This window comes from Nycticebus coucang, chromosome 16, assembly GCF_027406575.1.
Source record: "Nycticebus coucang isolate mNycCou1 chromosome 16, mNycCou1.pri, whole genome shotgun sequence".
NCBI lineage: Eukaryota > Metazoa > Chordata > Mammalia > Primates > Lorisidae > Nycticebus > Nycticebus coucang.
In genome coordinates this window covers 62,843,449-62,864,302 of record NC_069795.1, presented here as the reverse complement: position 1 = coordinate 62,864,302, position 20,854 = coordinate 62,843,449, and the positions used below count along the sequence as shown (strand labels likewise).

At 40.1% G+C, this 20,854-nt stretch overlaps 1 protein-coding gene and 1 pseudogene across 1 annotated transcript in view; both read left to right on the top strand.

Moving 5' to 3' along the window:
- USF3 (upstream transcription factor family member 3) overlaps window positions 1-20,854 on the top strand; it is a 77,000-nt gene that overhangs the window by 6,409 nt on the left and 49,737 nt on the right. The gene's annotated exons all lie outside the window — the stretch shown is intronic.
- LOC128568337 (uncharacterized) lies at window positions 4,589-4,754 on the top strand (annotated as a pseudogene).

Below are 20,854 nucleotides of genomic sequence, written 5' to 3'. Positions count from 1 at the left end.
AGCACTGTAGGAGGCTGAGGCAGGTAGATTGTCTGAGCTCACCAGCTTGAGATTAGTCTGAGCAAGAGCGAGACCCTGTCTCTAAAAATAGCTGGGCATTGTAGCAGGTACCTGTAGTCCCAGCTTGGGAGGCTAAGGCAAGAAAATTGCTTAAACCCAAGAGTTTGAAGTTGCTGTGAATTGTGATGACATGGCACTCTACCGAGGGCAACAAAATGAGACTCTGTCTGAAAACAAAAACAAACAAACAAACAAACAAAAAAATCCAGTTTGTTGATGAGTGAATGGGAAGTGAGGAAGAGGGGCTAGTAAGTATAAACCACTTGTTCAATAAGCCTTATGGTTGGGAGGAAGAAAGGGTGGGAGCACCTAGAGGGAGGAAGAAAGGTCAGGAAAAGCATAATTTTATCTTTTTAAATGAAAAAATTAAATAAGGATTTTTAGGTGGAGAAGCACTAGGAGGGAAGGCAAGATTGATAATATAAAAGAGAAGAGATTATTTATTTATTTATTTGTTTGAGACAGAGTCTCAAGCTGTCACCCTGGGTAGAATGCCGTGGCCTCATAGCTCACAGCAACCTCCAACTCAGGCTCAAACAATCCTCTTGCTTCAGTTTTTCTATTTTTTAGTAGAAACAGGGTCTTTTGCTCAGGCTGGGCTTGAATTTGTGAGTTCAAGCAATCCACCCGCCTCGGCTTCCCAGAGTGCTAGGATTACAGGTGTGAGCCACTGCACTCAGCCAACAGAAGAGATTATGTAACAAGTTTACTAAGTAGTGGGAGTAATGGAGAGGGTTTAGTTTTAGCTAAAAATATAGGGGAAGATTTTATAGAGGAGGATGGACTTTAAAGGTTTGAGAGGATTTGGATAAGCAAGGCAGAAAGGACATTCAGTAGGAAAATAGTGTGGATTTAGCAAAAAGTGAACTAGCTGATTAGGAGTACAGGGAAGAACCTGTCTGAATCTGTCAGAACAGGAGAGGAAGGAAGATAGATGATGTCATTAGCTAGATAACAGCTGCTCCTTTGTGTGTTGTACTAGGTGGAAGTGGGTAGGAGAGACTAGCCAGTGAAGAAGATAGAGTCATGAAAGCCAGAACCCAGAATTTGGATGTGATGCATTAGATGGTAGGAAATTGTACTGTAGATTCTGGATCAGGAAAGGAACATGATGAATGTGGTGAATTGGAAAAATATAGCAAATGAGACATTGGAGTATCAAATCTTTTGAGTAGGACAAAGATTGGGAATTAAAAAGAAAACTATTTAGTGCCAGACATGTGTAAAATGGGACTTCATCTAGGTAGTAACAAACAGGAAGAGATGAACATTGTAAAAAGAACTGATACGATTTGGTAAGAGGATTTAAAGATTATTTTGGGGTTTAGAGCTAGGTTAAAATTTTGGTGTCATTGATAAAATAGAGAACTTAGAAGTAGATTTTTCAAGAAGCAAGGCAGTTTAACACATTCCTAACAGACTTGTTAATTTGTTTTGAAATGAAATGTTCTGAAGAGGACTTTGCCTAACCAAAGATTTGGAGTGAGATCAGAGTTGAAATCTAGCTTAACTATAATGAGTTTTACACAGAAACAATTTGAAACTTTGTAGAGAGGAAGCAAACAGAAAAACAGAAGAATGTTGAGCCTTGAAATTCAAATGAGAAAGACAAGGATTCATGTTAAAGAAAGATGTATAGGCTTGGCGCCTGTGGCTCAAGCGGCTAAGGTACCAGCCACATACACCTGAGCTGGTGGATTCAAATCCAGCCTGGCCAACCAAACAACAATAGCCAGGTGTTGTGGCGGGCGTCTATAGTCCCAGCTACTTGGGAGGTGGAGGCAGGAGAATCGCTTGAGCACTCTACCCAGGGCGACAGCTTGAGGCTCTGTCTCAAAAAAAAAAAAAAAGAAAGATGTATAATTGAGAAGAGGAAGGCAACCTAGGAGAGAGAATTTCAAGAAAAAAAGAGATCAGCACCTTCAAATCCTGCCAAGAGGAGAACGACAACAGAGAAAGACATTTGATTTAGTGAAAAATAACCCTAACCTCCAAGGAAGCAGTTTTGATTGGCTGGAACAATCAGAAGTTATAGTGCTGTGGTATAGGAGGCACTGGCTGATGAAGGGGAAGTTTCGTAGGAATGGGAAGAGAAAAATGGAATGATGCATAGAAAAGGCAGTAATTTTTTTTTTTGTAGAGACAGAGTCTCTCTTTATCTCCCTTGGTAGAGTGCCATGGAGTCACACAGCTCACAGCAACCTCCAACTCCTGGGCTTAGGTGATTCTCTTGCCTCAGCTTCCCGAGTAGCTGGGAGGTGCCCGCGGCGCCCGCTACAATGTCCAGTTATTTTTTTGTTGCAGTTTGGCCAGGGTCGGGTTTGAACCCACCACCCTCGGTATGTGGGGCCGGCATCCTACCCACTGAGCCACAGGCGCTGCCCAAAAAAGGCAGTAAATTCTTAAATTTAATATGAGAAAATCTTTATGTTTTGGAAGGAGAGATGATTGAGAGAGGAAATAAAAGTACTAAAGAGGAAAGAATCAAGTATAGCCTCTTTTCAGAGATCAAAGAGTTAGCTTCAGAAGGTCCTGGAAGGCTGAAAGGATAGATGAGCAGACTGGGGTGTGTTATGGTAAACATAACATCCAGCTAAGGAACTTGTTTATTTATTTTTTTGAAACAGAGTCTCTGTTGTACAGCTGAAAATGCCATGGTGTAATCATAACTGCAACCTCAAACTCTTGGACTCAAGTGATCCTCCTGCCTCAGCCTCCCAAGTAGCTACTCAATGCCTGACTAATATTTCTCTTTTTGGCAGAGACAGGGTCTTGTTCTTGCTCAGGCTGGTCTTGAACTCTTTTTAAATTTTTTTTTTGAGACAGAGTCTCACTTTGTCACTCTTGGTAGAATGCTGTGGCATCATAGCTCATGGCAACCTCAAACTCTTGGGCACAAGAGATCCTCTTGCTTCAACCTCCCAAGTAGCTGGGACTATAGATACCCCCAGCAACACCCGGCTAATTTTTAGAGACAGAGTTTTGCTCTTGCTCAGGCTGGTCTTGAACTCCTGAGCTTAGGGGATCCACCTGCCCTGGCCTCCCAGAATGCTGGGATTACAGGCGTGAGCCACTGCATCCATGGTGTTAAACTCTTGAGCTCAAGCCATCCTCCCACCTCGGCCTCCCATAGTGGTAGGGTTACAGGTGTGAGTCTCTATGCCTGGCCAATAAGGAACTTGTGTCAGATGATTTTCATTTTCTCAGTTAGGGGGAAATGGAAGAAAGGCAGCTTATGTGCATTGAGCTCTGGCTGTGTACCAGGCATTTTGCTAGATCATGAACTGTATCATCATGTAAATTATTATGTTTTGGGGGACAGAATCTTACTTCGTTGCCCTTGGTCGAGTGCCATAGCGTCATAGCTCACAGCAACCTCAAACTCTTGGACTCTAGCAATTTTCTTGCCTCAGCCTCCCAAGTAGCTGGGACCACAGGTGCCCACCACAATGCCCGGCTACTTTTAGAGACAAGATCTCGCTCTTGCTCAGGCTGGTCTCAAACCTGTGAGCTCAGTCCACCCGCCTTGGTCTCCCAGAGTGCTAGACTCTGAAGAGTACTTATTTCAAAACCAAATAGCTAATACATGTTAGCTTTGGAGTATGATCCTAAGTCTGTCATCAAATGCCACTCCCATCCACTATACTACTTGTTGATATGAGGTGAAGGATACATGGGGGCTTGGTGACATCTGTATTGATGACAATAGCAGCTATGCCTCAGAGTCATTTTAGAAGCTTTAAAAAATTTCCGCACACTATCTCGGTCATTCGTTTTTTCATTGAACAAATACTGATTACTCATTATGTGCCTAGTATGGTTCTAGGCACTTGAAATACATCAACACATTCAAATACCTGCCCTCAAGGACACTGGACCCAAATCTGCTGAACCAATGTCTAGAAGCAGATCCTGGTGATTCTGATGATTTTTCAGGCTTCAGAGCCGTTACTCTAGAAGTAATCAATGAAAGACAGACTAGGATTGCTGAGTGTGAATTCATAAAGGGCCTACTCTGCACAGATAGCACTGAGGGGTACTTAGTAACAGAGAAGAAAACATTACTGGAAGGTAATCTTGCATCAGAGGTCTAGAATAAGACTGAGGAGTTAAACTTTGAATTAGCTGACCCTAGAGTCAGTTATACTACAAAGGAAGTTTATTAATGTTGTAGTATTTAACATTTATATGGATTTAGCTATATTAGTTACAGAGGATCATTGTTCATTCTGCAAACACTTGAGTAACACAAGTGTTAGGCCCTTGGGATACAAGGACAAAATTGCCCTTGCTCTAAAGTAATTTACAGATGTATCTGTTGATCCTTAAAAGAACCCTCTGAGGGACTGTGAGTTAGCCATTCTGGAACCACTTTACATGGATATTAGGGTTGAGCCAAATCTGTTAATGAAATTGTAGACAATTGTGACATGTTTCTCACTGTCAGAGAAAGATGTTATAAATAAGCAAGAGGGGAAGAGTATATATACTGAACCTGGTGGTCCTGGATTAGAATCAGAGATGTAGGATCACTTCTCGGCCTTTTGGCTAAGATCAAGCGTAGAATCAGAGATATAGGTATAAGTGCATGTCTTTTTTTTTTTTTTTGAGACAGAATCTCACTTTACTACCCTTGGTAGAGTGCTGTGGTGTCACAAGCTCACAGCAACCTTCAACTCCTGGGCTTAGGTGATTCTCTTGCCTCAGTCTCCCGAATAGCTGGGACTAAAGGCTCCTGCCACAATACCTGGCTATTTTTTTTTTTTTTTCAGTTTGGCTGGGGCTGGCTTTGAACTCGCCACCCTCGGTATATGGGGCCGGTCCCTTATCCACTGAGCCACAGGTGCATGTCTATTTTAATAAAAATACAATGGTTAACAGATATGAATATAGATATTTGTGTATACATGATTTAGTAGACATATATTTATGTCTATTTGCTAGCTCTGTCTGCTGAAACGGCTTGTAAGCACTGACACCTCAGTATCTGTGAATACATGAAGCACCTAGATTTTGGTTTCTATATTTCATTCACCAATAAAAGGAACAAAAGTTCCTTGGAGAAATAACTGATTCTAGGAACACGTAAGAGAAAACGAGCGGAGAAAACGTAAGATGAGCCTGCAACATCTTATAGTGCCAAAAAGTAAGAAAGTAATGAAAAGGGAGTGGATGTAAAAAAGGCATGGGCAGCCAATCCAGAAGAGAACCCAATGGCCAAAGCCTAAACAGTTTGAACAATAAGTTAATTCTAGTATTGAATTATGACCCAAACAACAAAAATAAATATCCACAAATCCACATAATATAAATAAATGATTGAGTGAATAAATGGGGGAGAAAGGACAAATCTTCCTCTGAGAAGAATTCTAAAAAATATATTTATATCCCTTTTCTAAGAGTTAGAGATTAAGTAATCTGTGGGCTAGACATAGTACTCACTTCCAAAGACCAGGGGATAAAAAGAGGAAACAGTAATATAGCAATAATTACTTGTGTACTGTTAATAGGAAATTTGAGGAGGAAAATTGGTGGGGAAGAGTATTTTTCTTTACAACTTAAATCCATCAGTATGATTTGAGTAGTTTAATAGAAACCTTTATTTATTATTTCATGAAAAAAACCTACTTAAGTAACATAATAAGAAAATGAGGATATATCCTAATAAATGTTGAAAGCTGGGAAGGGTACCTGTGTACAGCTCACAAACATTGAGGAATTTAGGAAAACTGTAAAGCATATGGGTTCAGGTTGATGGCGAAACCTCATTGTATGGAAAAATTTGCAACCTAATACAGGTTAAAAGGAAAACACTAGTAAAGTGAGTATTCTAAGCACAATTTTGGAATACCTCAGAGCTCAGAGACTTCAAAAGTCAGAGTGGACCCACTAGAATTGTTAATTACATTTACCCATAGGCTAAACTGCTAGAACATTATCTGTATAAATTGGGATATCCCCATTGAGCTATAGGGGCAGAGAGAGAATCTTGGTTATACCTTAGAGAACTTGTGGTTGCCCTGTGAATGTGGAGCTCCTTCCTTCTGCTCACTTGGCTGCTCACTGGTATTCAGGTATGAATCTCTTGACAGGTAGAACTTGTAGGAAGTGATTTTCACATATATTAAAGTAGTGATTCTTAGCAGCAGATACACATTAAATCACCTAGGGAGTTTTTTTTTTTTTTTAATAGTGCAACCAGATTGAAAATGACTGTACTGACAAAACTAACTTTAGTTACCAATTTATTTAACCAAGAATCACCAAATATTTAAGGAAAATTAACAGGATGAAAGAGGGACACCAAGCTGACCAAACAGAGGAACCAATCTTTGAGAAAACAAATCAAATATGTTAGACTAAAGCTAATATTTTTTGTTCAAAAATTCCTCAAAGAAAGCGAAAAAAAATCCTCAAAGAATTGGGAGACTATTATATCCATAAAATAACAGTGGGTTGCTATGAAAAAGAAATGAGAACAAGAAATTTTTTAGACATTGAAAACATGTGTTCTGAAATGAAACTTCAATAGAAGGGTGAATGGCAAGATGGTTATAACAGAAGACTAAATTAATGAACTAGAAGACAGACCAAGGAATTCTTCTGAAATGTGATGAAAAAGGACGAAGAAGAAAATTATGAAATATGGAGACTTGGATTATAAATCTAGGAGAAGAACTAATATTCTAGTACTAAGATTCTAGACAATTTCAGTTAAGTCCTTGACAGAAGTGGCTGGTGGACAGTTGGTGGCTAAGAAACAGCTTTAAAACTTGTAGTGAGAGGAGAGGAAACCATAAATACAGTTTATGAAAGGAAGAAAATATGTTGAAAAATTTTTTTTTTTTTTTTTTTTTTGTAGAGACAGAGTCTCACTTTATGGCCCTCGGTAGAGTGCCGTGGCCTCACACGGCTCACAGCAACCTCCAACTCCTGGGCTTAAGCGATTCTCTGGCCTCAGCCTCCCGAGTAGCTGGGACTACAGGTGCCTGCCACAACGCCCGGCTATTTTTTGGTTGCAGTTTGGCCGGGGCCAGGTTTGAACCCGCCACCCTCAGTATATGGGGTGGCGCCTTACTGACTGAGCCACAGGCGCCACCCAATATGTTGAAATTTTAAAATTAAGGTTGTTGGGCCAGGTGTGGGCCCATGCATGTAATCCTAGCATTCTAGGAGGTGGAAGCAGGTGGATTGCTTGAGCTTGGGAGTTCAATACCACACTGAACAGCATTGTGGTGGGTGCCTGTAGTCCCACCTAGTTGGGAGGCTGAGGTAAAAGGATACTTTGAGCCCAAGAGTTAAAGGTTGCTGTGAGTTATGATGCTATAGGGTGACAAAGTAAGACTCTATGTTAAATAAATAAGTCAACTGGTGGCACAGACCTATAATCCTAGCGTTCTGGAAGGCAGAGGCAGATGGATTGCTTAAGGTCATGAGTTTGAGACCAGTCTGAGCAAGAGCAAGACCCCATTTCTACTAAAAAAAAAATGAAAAACTGAGGCAAGAGGATCACTTGAGCCCATGGGTGTGAGGTTGCTGTGAGCTATAATGCTATGGCAGTCTACCTAGGGTGACAGACTAAGACTCTGTCTCAAAAAAAAAAAAAAAAAAAAAAGCTCCGCTCCTGTAGCTCAAGTGGCTAGGGCGCCAGCCACATACACCAGAGCTGGCGGGTTCGAATTCCAACTGCCAAACAACAATGGCAACTGCAACAAAAAATAGCCGGGTGTTGTCGTGGGTGCTTGTAGTCCCAGCTACTTGGGATGCTGAGGCAAAAGAATCGCTTAAGCCCAAGAGTTTGATGTTGCTTTGAGCTGTGACGGCACGGTGCTCTACGCAGGGTGACAGTTTGAGACTTTGTCTCAAAAAAAAAAAAAAAAATATATATATATATGACTGTTTAGTTGATTGGTAAGCAATTTCTTTTCTCTGATGTTCTCTCTGCTTCGCTTTTTTTTGTGTTGTTAGGCCTAGGCTAAAGTAGAAAAATACCAGTTAACTCTTGGCAAATTTCTGGGCTGAAAGTCCTCAACAAAATGGAGTAAGTCTAGTTCACTCCCAAGATAGATAGGAAAGTACTCACTAACTTCTTGCTTGACTAACTCCCCTGAGAAATGGATCGGGAAGTACCAACTAACTCTAGACTGACCTTTAAGAAATACCAGGTCAGGAAAATATTAAAATAAAGAGGTATAATATATGACTAACTAACCGCAAAATTCTGCTTCTGTACAATGCTTGCTTGCTACCCTACCCAGATGCACCTGGACAGCCTGTGTGCCAACCAGGATGCAGACCAAGCCTTAAAAACCTGACCCTTAAAAACCCTGACTCAGGGCTGCTCTCAGAAGCTCCATGTTGGGACACTGAGGCAGTCACTGGCGAGCTCTTCAATAAAAGGACTCTGTTGTAAATTTGGCTTTTTTGGCAGTGTGGTCTTTGTAGAACTCCTGGGCATAACAGTGTGTCAGTTTCATACTCAGACTAGCTTCCCTCCTTACAGTATGTCTGAAAGTTCAGTATGTGGAATTATATTAACTTTCTTGTTAAATCAGGGAGAGAAAGCATAACTACTCATACCTTCAAAGAAAAGTCCTGGGTTTATAATTTAACCAACATGAGACCAATTGCTGTGGCTGGAAAAGAGTCATTTTTCAAGACCTGCCAAGAAATGGTGCTGAAAGCATAAGGGGTGGGTGGTAAGGGTACCTAAGTGAAAATTGGGAAATTTCATGAAATGTAAATGAAAAAATATCTAACATATATCCACTGCAGTATGTTTCTTAAAATTATTAAAGACATTCACACATGGAATAGAAATACAAGGAAAAAAGATGTTGAGGAAAATAAAAAGAAAAGATTTAACAGACAAGTGAAAGTAAAAAAAGATGAGGAGAGAGAGTGAATAGAATATGACCAAATATTACAGTAAGTGTGATTAGAATAAATCCTCAAAAAAAAAAAAAAAAAAGGAGCCAGGCATGGTGCACTCTGGGAGGCCAAGGCAGGTGGATTGCCTGAGCTTAGGAGTTTAAGACTAGCCTGAGCAAGAGCCAGACCCCATCTCTAAAAATAGCCAAATGTTGTTGTAGGTGCCTGTAGTCCTTGCAACTTGGGAGGCTGAGGCTAGAGAATCGCTTGAGCCCAAGAATTTGAAGTTGCTGTGAGCTATGATACCATAGCACTCTATTGATAAAGGGCAGCAAAGTGAGACTGTCTGAAAAAAAAAAGGGGGGGGGGGTGTCTAAGAGTGTATGGAAGTAAAACTCAAGATTTGTGTTATGTCAGACAAATACAAAACAAAATAAGACAGAAAGATTAAAAAATATGTATGTATGCATACTCCAGGCAAATGTTAAATGAAAGATAATACATGATAATATCAGATAAAATTTAATTCCAGAAAACTGTCATTTAATTTCTAAAATTATGCAATATGGCTCAGCGCCTACAGCTCAAGCAGCTAGGGTGCCAGACACATACATTGGAGCTGGCGGGTTCAAATCCAGCCCAGGCCTGCCTAACAACAACTATAACCAAAAAATAGTTGGATGTTGTGGTGTGTGCCTGTAGTCCCAGCTACTTGGGAAGCTTAAGCCCAAGAGTTTGAGGTTGCTGTGAGCTATGACGCCATGGCACTCTACCCAGGGGATAGCTTGAGACTCTGTCTCAAAAATAAAAAAAAAAAACAACAGCAACAACAAATTATTCAATATAACTTTTGTACCTTCAGGACTAATAATACACATTCATACAACACTCAGTAAAAATATATCATGTAAGGTGGAAATAAAGAAAATCTCAAATTCCAAAAGTAGATACTTATTTCCAATTATAATGCAAGAAAATAGTAACAACAGAAATAACAAAACTGGCAGCACCCATAGCTCAGTGGGTAGGGCACCGGCCACATATACCCCGGCTTGCGGGTTTGAACCCAGCCTGGGCTGAGCCTGCTAAACAACAAAAAAATTGCTGGGCATTGTGGTCGATGCATTTAGTCTCAGTGACCTGGGAGGCTGAGGCAAGAGAATTACTTAAGCCTAAGAGTTGGAGGTTGCTGTGAGCAGTGATGCCACAGCACTCTACAAAGGGTCAGATACTGAGACTCTGTCTCAAAAAAAAAAAAGAAAAAAGTAATAATAGTAACTGCAACTAACAGCTCATATGAAATGAAAGCAAATAGCTCATACAGCAAAATTCAGAGAGCAAAGATGCATAAAGCTTTAAATAAAATAGAAATTAGAGCATATATGTATCTGATATTATAAATGCTGTAATCATGATTTTGAATATTTAATAAGATGGAGAAATGTTCATATTAAGTAATAAACAGTATAAAAATGGCATATGGTTTAATATTTGTGAAAAATCAGGTGTATATAGGTAAAAATCCAGAAGGAAATCCCTAAAAACCTGCAGTGATTTTTGTGGATTCTTGTTGAATGATGTGATTGAGAGTAGTTTTAATTTTTTTTATTTTGCTTTGTGTTCTTGGTATATATGACTTTTATTATAAGAACAGACTGTTAAAGAAAAGTGATCAAAATAAGTAAATCTCAGTTTGTTACAGAGTGTAAAATGCTATAGTGGCTGTGACCCAGACCAGAGATTTAGGCTTAGTTGTTACATAATTTCAGTAGACCATATTGTAGGATAAGTCATTTTGGATGGGGAGGACTGAGGGTTAACTGATAAAGAAATAGAATACATTTATGGATATATCCATCTAACCATTGCATAAAACTTGTTAAATACAGTTGGTCCTCAATTTACAGTGGGGTATATTACAATAAACCCATCCTAAGTTGAAAACGTTTAGACATTCTGTCGTCCTGGGTAGAGTGCCATGGCATCATCCTAGCAACCTTAAACTCTTGGGCTCTGGTGATCGTTTTGCCTCAGCCTCCTGAGTAGCTGGGACTACAGGTGCCCGCCACAAGGCCTGGCTATTTTCTTCTATTTTATTTTAGTAGGGATGGGGGTCTTACTCTTGCTCAGGCTGGTCTCAATGAGCTCAAGCAGTCTACCCGCTTTGGCCTCCCAGAGGGCTAGGCATATAGGCATGAGCCACCACTCCTGGTCCTAAATTGAAAATATCTTAAGTTGAAAATACATTTAATGGGGCGGCGCTTGTGGCTCAGTCCGTAAGGCGCCGGCCCCATATACCGAGGGTGGCGGGTTCAAACCGGGCCCAGGCCAAACTGCAACCAAAAAATAGCCGGGCATTGTGGCGGGCACCTGTAGTCCCAGCTACTCGGGAGGCTGAGGCAAGAGAATCGCTTAAACCCAGGAGTTGGAGGTTGCTGAGAGCTGTGTGAGGCCACGGCACTCTACCGAGGGTCATAAAGTGAGACTCTGTCTCTACAAAAAAAAAAAAAAAAAAAAAGAAAATACATTTAATGCACCTAACCTACTGAGGATCATAGATTAGCCTAGCCTATCTTAAACGTGCTCGGAACTTACATTAGCCTACAGTTGACAAAAATCATCTAACATAAAGCCTGTTTTTTTTTTTTTTTTTTTTGTAGAGACAGAGTCTCACTTTATGCCCCTTGGTAGAATGCCGTGGCATCACACAGCTCACAGCAACCTCCAGCTCCTGGGCTTAAGTGATTCTCTTGCCTCAGCCTCCCGAGTAGCTGGGACTACAGGTACCTGCCACAGCACCCGGCTATTTTTTTGTTGCAGTTTGGCCGGGGCTGGGTTTGAACCTGCCACCCTCGGCATATGGGGCCGGCGCCCTACTCACTGAGCCACAGGCACCGCCCCATAAAGCCTGTTTTATCATAAAGTATTGTCATGTATTGAATACTGTATCGAAAGTGAAAACATAATGGTTATATGGGTTTTCAAAGTAGGGTTCTACCAGTGCATATTGCTTTTTCATCAGAGTAAAGTTGAAAATCTTGTTGAACCATCATTTAGTCCTTCTATAATTGTAAAACATTTAGTAATGCATTAAACAATAGCAAAACAGAATCAAGTAAGAAGATTGAATATATGAAGTCTGAGAATTAAGTTTATGAACCCATTCTAGAAAAAGTGCTATATACCTCATTGCTGAATATCTTCTATCTCTATGGATTTTCCAATTCTGGACATTTAATGTAAGTGTGATCATACTATATGTAGTCTTTTGTGACTGACTTCTTTCACGCTGTGCAGTGTTTTTGAGATTCATCCATTCTGTACCATGTATCAGTACTTCATTCCTTTTTCTTGCTGAATGATATTCCATTGTATGATTATATCATATAAATATTATTTTCTTTATCTCTTTATCAATTGATATACATTTGGAATGTTTCTACTTTTTTGCTCTTGTGAATATTGCTGCTCTAAAGATACAAATATTAGTTTTTGTGTGAATGTATAGTTTTCAGTTCTCTTGGGTATATACCTGGAAGTATATTGTAACTCTGTATTTAAATTTTGAGAACTGCCAAACTGTTTTCCAAAGTGGCTGTGCCATTTTTCAGTCTCACCAGAAATATTTGAGGGCTCTGATTTCTCTACGTTCTCACTGTGCTTGTAATTGATTAAAAAAAATTTTAACCTTTGAGGCGCCCGTAGCTCAGTCAGCAGGGTGCCAGCCACATGCACCTAGGGTGGCGAGTTTGAACCCTGCCCCAGGCCTGTTAAGCAACAATGACAACTGCAACCTAAAAGTAGCTGGGCATTGTGGCGGGTGCCTTACTTGGGAAACTGAGGCAGGAGAATAACTTAAGCCCAAGAGTTTGAGGTAGCTGTGATGCCACGGCACTTTACCCAAGGAGACAGCTTGAGACTTTGTCTCAAAAAAAAAAAAGAAAAAAAATTAACTTTCCTCGTGGGTGTGAGGTCATATGTAGTATCTAACATGGTTTTTATTTACATTTTTATAGTGGCTAGTGATGTCAGACATCTTTTTGTGTGCTTGTTGGCCATTTGTATATCTTCTTTGTACCCATTCAGATCCTTTGCCCATTTTTTTTTTGTAGAGACAGAGTCTCAGTTTGTTGCCCTCGGTAGAGCGCTGAGGCTTCACACAGCTCACAGCAACCTCCAGCTCTTGGGCTTAGGCGATTGTCTTGCCTCAGCCTCCTGAGTAGCTTGGACTACAGACGCCTGCTCCAATGCCCAGCTATTTTTTTGTTGCAGTTGGGCCAGGGCTGGGTTTGAACTCACCACCCTCGGTATATGGGGCTGGCGCCCTATTCCCTGAGCCACAGGCACCATCCCCTTTGCCCATTTTTAATTTGTTGTCTTTTATTATTGAGTTGTAAAAGTTCTTTATATATGCTAGTTACAATGCCTTATTAAATATATGTTTGTAAAAATTTTCTCCCATCGGCTGTATTTTTTCATATTCTTTTAAAAATTTATTTTATTGTATTTTTTTTTTTTTTTTAGAGATAGGGTCTTGCTGTGTTGCCCAGGCTGGTCTTGAACTCCTGGTCTTAATTAATCGTTCTGCCTCAGTCTCTCAAAGTGCTGGGATTACAGGTGTGAGCCATAATACACCACCTTTTTATTTCCTTTTAAAAAAAAAAATTTCAAAATACTAAGTGGGGGCGGCGCCTGTGGTTCAAAGGAGTAGGTCACCAGCCCCATATGCTGGAGGTGATGGGTTCAAACCCAGCCCCAGCCAAAAACTGCAAAAAAAAATACCAAAAACCCAAAAAACTAAGGAGTACACATGATTTTGTAACATGGATACCTTGTATGAGGCTTAATTAGAGGCTTATAGTGTGCCCATCACCAAAATAGTGTTTGCTGTACCAAATCGGTAAGTTTACTCCTTAATCCCACCCTCTTCCCTTCCTGATTTCCAATGCCTTTATACCTCTTTGTGCCTGTGTATCCCCATCATTTAGCTCCCCATTATTAGACAGCACATGTGATGTTTGTTTTTCTATTTCTGAGATACTTTGCTTAGGATAATTGTCTCCAGTTCCATCTATGTTACCTCAAAAGACATTATTTAATTCCTTTTTATGGCTGGGTAGTATTCCATGGTGTATATATACCACTTTTTTTTTTTTTTCATGGTTTCATAGTGGTCTTTATTGGGAAAAGTTAGTGTAAAAAAGCATTTTTTTTTTTTTGTCACCCTCAGTAGAGTTCCATGGTGGTGTAGCTCACAGCAACTTTAAACTCTTGGACTCAAGTGATTCTCTTGCCCCAGCCTCCCAAGTACCTGGGAATACAGGAATCCACCATAATACCTGACTATCTCTAAAAATATGGGGTCTGACCTTTTTTCATGCTGGACTGGAATTCCTGACTCAAGCAATCCACCTGCCTGGGCCACCCAGAGTGTTAGGTTTATAGGCGTGAGCTACCTCTCCTGGCTATATACATTTCCTTAATGCACTCATGAGTTGATGGGCACTTAGATTGATTATACATCTTTGCAACTGGTGAACTGTGCTGCAATAAACATTCAGGTGCAGGTATCTTTTTGATAAAATGACTTCTTTTCCTTTGGGTAGGTAACTAGTAAGGAAATTGCTGGGTCAAATAGTATGTCTCCATTTATTTCTTTGAAGAATCTCCACACTGTTTTGCATAGAGAATGTATTACTTTGTAGTACCACCAACAGTATATTAACATTTCTTTCTCTGGGCAACCATGCCAGCATCTGTTCTTTTTTCACTTTTTAATCATGCCATTTTAACAGAAGGAAAGCATCTCATTGTGGTTTTAATTTTCCTAATGATTAGTGATGTATTTCTTCATGTTTGTGGGCTGTCTCTCTTCATTCGTTCATTTATTTATTTTTGAGACAGAGTCTCACTATGCTAGCCTTGGTAGAGTGCTGTGGTGTCACAGCTCACAGCAACCTCAAACTCTTGGACTTAAGTGATTCTCTTGCCTCAGCCTCCTTAGTAGCTGGGACTACAGGTGCCTGCCACAACACCCAGCTATTTATTTTTTGAGACAGAGTCTCAAGCTGTCACCCTGAGTAGAGTGCTGTGGCACCACAGCTCACAGCAACCTCAAACTCTTGGGCTCAACCTTAAACTCTTGGGCTCAAGAGATTCTCTTCCCTCAGCCTCCCGAGTGGCTGGGACTACAGGTGCCTGTCACAACACCCAACTATTTTTTTTGTTGCAGTTGTCATCGTTGTTTCAGCTGACCCAGGCCAGTTTTGAACCTGCCAGCCTCAGTGTATGTGGACTGAGGCCCTACTCACCGAGCTACGGGTACTGCCATGTCTCTCTTCTTTTAAAAAACCTTTTTCATGTCTTTTGGTCATTTTTTAATGGGATAGCACTTTTCTTTTTCTAGAAACAGAATGTTACATGTTGCCTTCTGTAGAGTGCTATAGTGTCACAGCTCACAGCAACCTCCAATTCTTGGGCTTAAGCAATTCTCTTGCCTCAGCCTCCCAAGTAGTTGGGACTACAGGTGTCTGCCACAATGCCTGGCAATTTTTTTGTCATAGTTGTCTTTGTTGTTTAACAGGCCTGGGCTGGGTTCAAACCATCCCAACCCGGTGTATGTGGCCAGGGCCCTAACCACTGGGCTATGGGTGCCAAGCCCACATTTTTTTTTCTTGCTGATTTGTCTGAATTCTTTGTAGAATCTGGATATTAGCCCTTTTTTTGACATATAGTTTGTGAATATTTTCTCTCATTTTGTAGATTCTCTATTTACTCTGTCGATTGTTTCCTTTGCTGTGCAAAAACTTTAATTTACTTGAGTCCCATTTATTTATTTTTGTTATTACTTTATTTGTGCCTCTGGGGTCTTAATCATAAATTTTTTTGCCTAAGACAATGTCTAGAAGAGATTTTCCTGCATTTTCTTTTAGAATTTTTATGGTTTCATGTCTTTGTTTAGGTCTTTAATCTATATTGAATTAGTTTTCCTTTTTCTTTCGTCCTTTTTTATGAGACAGCGTCTTGCTCTGACACCAGTGAGCAGTGGTGTCATCTTAGCTCACTGAAACCTGGGTAACCTCAAACTCCTGGGCTCCAGCAATTCTGCCCTCACCCTCCTTAGTAGCTGAGACTGCAGGCACATGCCAGCAGGCATGGCTAATTCCTTTACTTTCTCTTTCCCTTTCAATGTAGAAAGAGTCTCATTCTTGCTCAAGCTGATCTTGAATTTTGAGGCTCTAGCATTCCTTCTGCCTCAGCCTTCCTAGTATCTGGGACTGTGGGCACATGCCACCATGGAGTCTTGCTCTTGTTCAGGGTAGTCTCAAACTCCTGGCTTTAAGCAATCCTCCTGCCTTGCCCTACCAAAATGCTAGTACAGGCATGAGCAGCCACACCCGGTTATGATTTTCATCTTAATTTCATCATTGACCCAAGGTTATTCAATTTCTCTGACCGTGTAGATTTGATGTTTGTTTGGAATTGATTTCTAGTTTTATTTCACTGTGGTCATTGAGAAGATACATCGATTTTTTTTTTTTTTTTAAATAGAGCCTCAAGTTGTCGCCCTGGGTAGAGTGCAGTGGCATCACAGCTCACAGCAACCTCCAACTCCTGGGCTCAAGCAATTCTCCTGCCTTCACCTCCCAAGTAGCTGGGACTACAGGTGCCCACCACAACACCCGACTAGTTTTTGGTTGCAGCTGTCTTTGTTGTTTGGTGGGCCCAGGCTGGATTTGAACTCACCAGCTCTGGTGTATGTGGCTGGTGCCTTAGCTGCTTGAGCCACAGGTGGCTGAGCCTCCATTTTTTAAAATATCCTGATACTGATATGATAAGATGTGATCAATCTTGGAGAATGTCCCATGTGCTGATGAATAGAATCTATATTCTGTAGCTTTTAAAAAAAATTTTTAATTTTTTTGTTGTTGGGGATTCATGGAGGGTACAAGAAACCAGGTTACACTGATTGCATTTGTTAGGTAAAGTTCCTCTTACAATCATGTCTTGCCCCCAAAAGGTGTGGCACACACCAAGGCCCCACCCCCCTCCTTCTTCTTTCTCTCTCTGCTCTCTCGTTCCCCAACCCCCACTGTGTCCTTAATTGTCCTCATATCAAAATTGAGTACATAGGATTCATGCTTCTCCATTCTTGTGAAGCTTTACTAAGAATAATGTGTTCCACTTCCATCCAGGTTAATACAAAGGATGTAAATTCTCCATTTTATTTAATGGCTGAATAGTATTCCATGGTGTACATATACCACAGCTTGTTGATCCATTCCTGGGTTGGTGGGCATTTAGGCTGTTTCCACATTATGGCGATTGTTAATTGAGCTGCAATAAACAGTCTAGTGCAAGTGTCCTATGATAAAAGGATTATTTTTTTTCCTTCTGAATACATGCTTAGTAATGGGATTGCAGGATCAAATGGGAGGTCTAGCTTCAGTGCTTTGAGGTTTCTCCATACTTCCTTCCAAAAAGGTTGTATTAGGCCCACCAGCAGTGTAAAAGTGTTCTCTTCTCTCCACATCCATGCCAGCATCCGCAGTTTTGAGATTTTGTGATGTCGGCCATTCTTACTGGGGTTAGATGATATCTCAGGGTGGTTTTGATTCACATTTCTCTAATAAATAGGGATGATGAGCATTTTTTCATGTTTGTTAGCCATTCGTCTGTCTTCTTTAGAGAAGGTTCTATTCGTGTCTCTTGCCCATTGATATACGGGATTGTTGGATTTTTTCATGCAGATTAATTTGAATTCTCTATAGATTGTAGTTATCAAACTTTTGTCTGATTGAAAATATGCAAATATTCTTTCCCATTGTGTAGGTTGTCTATTTGCTTTGGTTGTTGTCTCCTTGGCTGTACAGAAGCTTTTCAGTTTAATGAAGTCCCATTTGTTTATTTTTGTTGTTGTTGCAATTGCCATGGCAGTCTTCTTCATGAAGTCTTTCCCTAGGCCAGTATCTTCCAGTGATTTTCCTAAGCTTTCTTTGAGGATTTTTATTGTTTCATGCCTTAAATTTAAGTCCTTTGCCCATCTTGAATCAATTTTTGTGAGTGGGGAAAGGTGTGGGTCCAGTTTCAGTCTTTTACATGTGGATATCCAGTTCTACCAGCACCATTTATTGAATAGGGAGTCTTTCCCCCAAGGTATGATCTTGTTAGGTTTATCAAAGATTAGGTGGTTGTAAGATGTTAGCTTCATTTCCTGGTTTTTTATTCTATTCCAAATGTCTATGTCTCAATTTTTGTGCCAGTACCATGCTGTCTTGACCACTATGGCTTTGTAGTACAGCCTAAAATCTAGTATGCTGATGCCCCCAGCTTTATTTTTTTTACTAAGAACTGCCTTAGCTATACAGGGTTTTTTTCTGGTTCCATACAAAATGCAGAATCATTTTTTCCAAATCTTGAAAGTACGATGTTGGTATTTTAATAGGAATGGCATTGAATAGATAGATTGCTTTGGGAAGTATAGACATTTTAACAATGTTGATTCTTCCTAGCCATGAGCATGGGAAGAATGTTCTTCCATTTCTTAATATCCTGATATTTCCTTTCTCAGGATTTCATAATTTTCTTTATAGAGGTCCTTCACCTCCTTTGTTAGGTATATTCCTAGGTATTTCATTTTCATTGAAGCTGTGGTGAAGGGAGTTGTGTCCTTAATTAGCCTCTCATCTTAACTGTTATTGGCATATACAAAGGCAACTGATTTGTGGATGTTGATTTTACATCCTGAGACATTATTGTATTTTTTGATGACTTCCAGGAGTCTTGTGGTTGAGTCTTTGGGGTTCTCTAAGTATAAGATCATGCCATCAGAAAAGAGGGGGAGAGTCTGACCTCCTCTGCTCCCATTTGGATTCCCTTTATTTCCTTGTCTTGCCTAATTGTATTGGCTAGAACTTCCAGCACTACGTTGAATAGTAAAGGTGACAGAGGACAACTTTGTCTGGTTCTAGTTCTAAGAGGAAAAGCTTTCAGTTTTACTCCATTCAGTAAAATATTAGCTGTGGGTTTGTCATGGATAGCTTCAATTAGTTTCAGAAATGTGCCACCTATGCCTATACTCTTCAGTGTTCTAATTAGAAAAGGATGCTGGATTTTATCGAATGCTTTTTCTGCATCCATTGGGAGGATCTATATGGTCTTTATTTTTGCTTCTGTTAATATGGTGGATAACATTTATGGACTTGCATATGTTAAACCAGCCTTGCATCCCTGGAATGAAACCTACTTGATCATGATGTATGACTTTTTTGATGATAAGCTGTAATCTATTGGCTAGGATTTTGTTGAGAATTTTTGCATCTATATTCATGAGTGAAATTGGTCTGAAATTCTCCTTTTTAGTTGTTTTTTTTCCTGGTTTTGGTATCAGGATGATGTTTGCTTCGTAGCATGTGTTGGGGAAGATTCCTTCCTCCTCAATTTTTTGGAATAATTTCTTTTTTTTTTTTTATTGTTGGGGATTCATTGAGGGTACAATAAGCCCGGTTACACTGATTGCAATTGTTAGGTAAAGTCCCTCTTGCAATCATGTCTTGCCTCCATAAAGTGTGACACACACCAAGGCCCCACCCACCTCCCTCCTTCCCTCTTTCTGTTCCCCACCCATAACCATAATTGTCATTAATTGTCCTCATATCAAAATTGAGTACATAGGATTCATGCTTCTCCATTCTTGTGATGCTTTACTAAGAATAATGTCTTCCACATCCATCCAGGTTAATACGAAGGATGTAAAGTCTCCATTTTTTTTAATGGCTGAATAGTATTCCATGGTATACATATACCACAGCTTGTTAATCCATTCCTGGGTTGGTGGGCATTTAGGCTGTTTCCACATTTTGGCGATTGTAAATTGAGCTGCAATAAACAGTCTAGTACAAGTGTCCTTATGATAAAAGGATTTTTTTCCTTCTGGGTAGATGCCCAGTAATGGGATTGCAGGATCAAATGGGAGGTCTAGCTTGAGTGCTTTGAGGTTTCTCCATACTTCCTTCCAGAAAGGTTGTACTAGTTTGCAGTCCCACCAGCAGTGTAAAAGTGTTCCCTTCTCTCCACATCCACGCCAGCATCTGCAGTTTTGAGATTTTGTGATGTGGGCCATTCTCACTGGGGTTAGATGATATCTCAGGGTTGTTTTGATTTGCATTTCTCTAATATATAGAGATGATGAACATTTTTTCATGTGTTTGTTAGCCATTCGTCTGTTGTCTTTAGAGAAAGTTCTATTCATGTCTCTTGCCCATTGATATAAGGGATTGTTGGCTTTTTTCATGTGGATTAATTTGAGTTCTCTATAGATTCTAGTTATCAAGCTTTTGTCTGATTGAAAATATGCAAATATCCTTTCCCATTGTGTAGGTTGTCTCTTTGCTTTGGTTATTGTCTCCTTAGCTGTACAGAAGCTTTTCAGTTTAATGAAGTCCCATTTGTTTATTTTTGTTGTTGTTGCAATTGCCATGGCAGTCTTCTTCATGAAGTCTTTCCCAAGGCCAGTATCTTCCAGTGTTTTTCCTATGCTTTCTTGGAGGATTTTTATTGTTTCATGCCTTAAGTTTAAGTCCTTTATCCATCTTGAATCAATTTTTGTGAGTGGGGAAAGGTGTGGGTCCAGTTTCAGTCTTTTACATGTAGACATACAGTTCTCCCAACACCATTTATTGAATAGGGAGTCTTTCCCCCAAGGTATGTTCTTGTTTGGTTTATCAAAGATTAGGTGGTTGTAAAATGTTAGTTTCATTTCTTGGTTTTCAATTCGATTCCAAGTGTCTATGTCTCTGTTTTTGTGCCAGTACCATGCTGTCTTGACCACTATGGCTTTTAGTACAGACTAAAATCTGGTATGCTGATGCCCCCAGCTTTATTTTTGTTGCAGAGAACTGCCTTAGCTATACGGGGTTTTTTC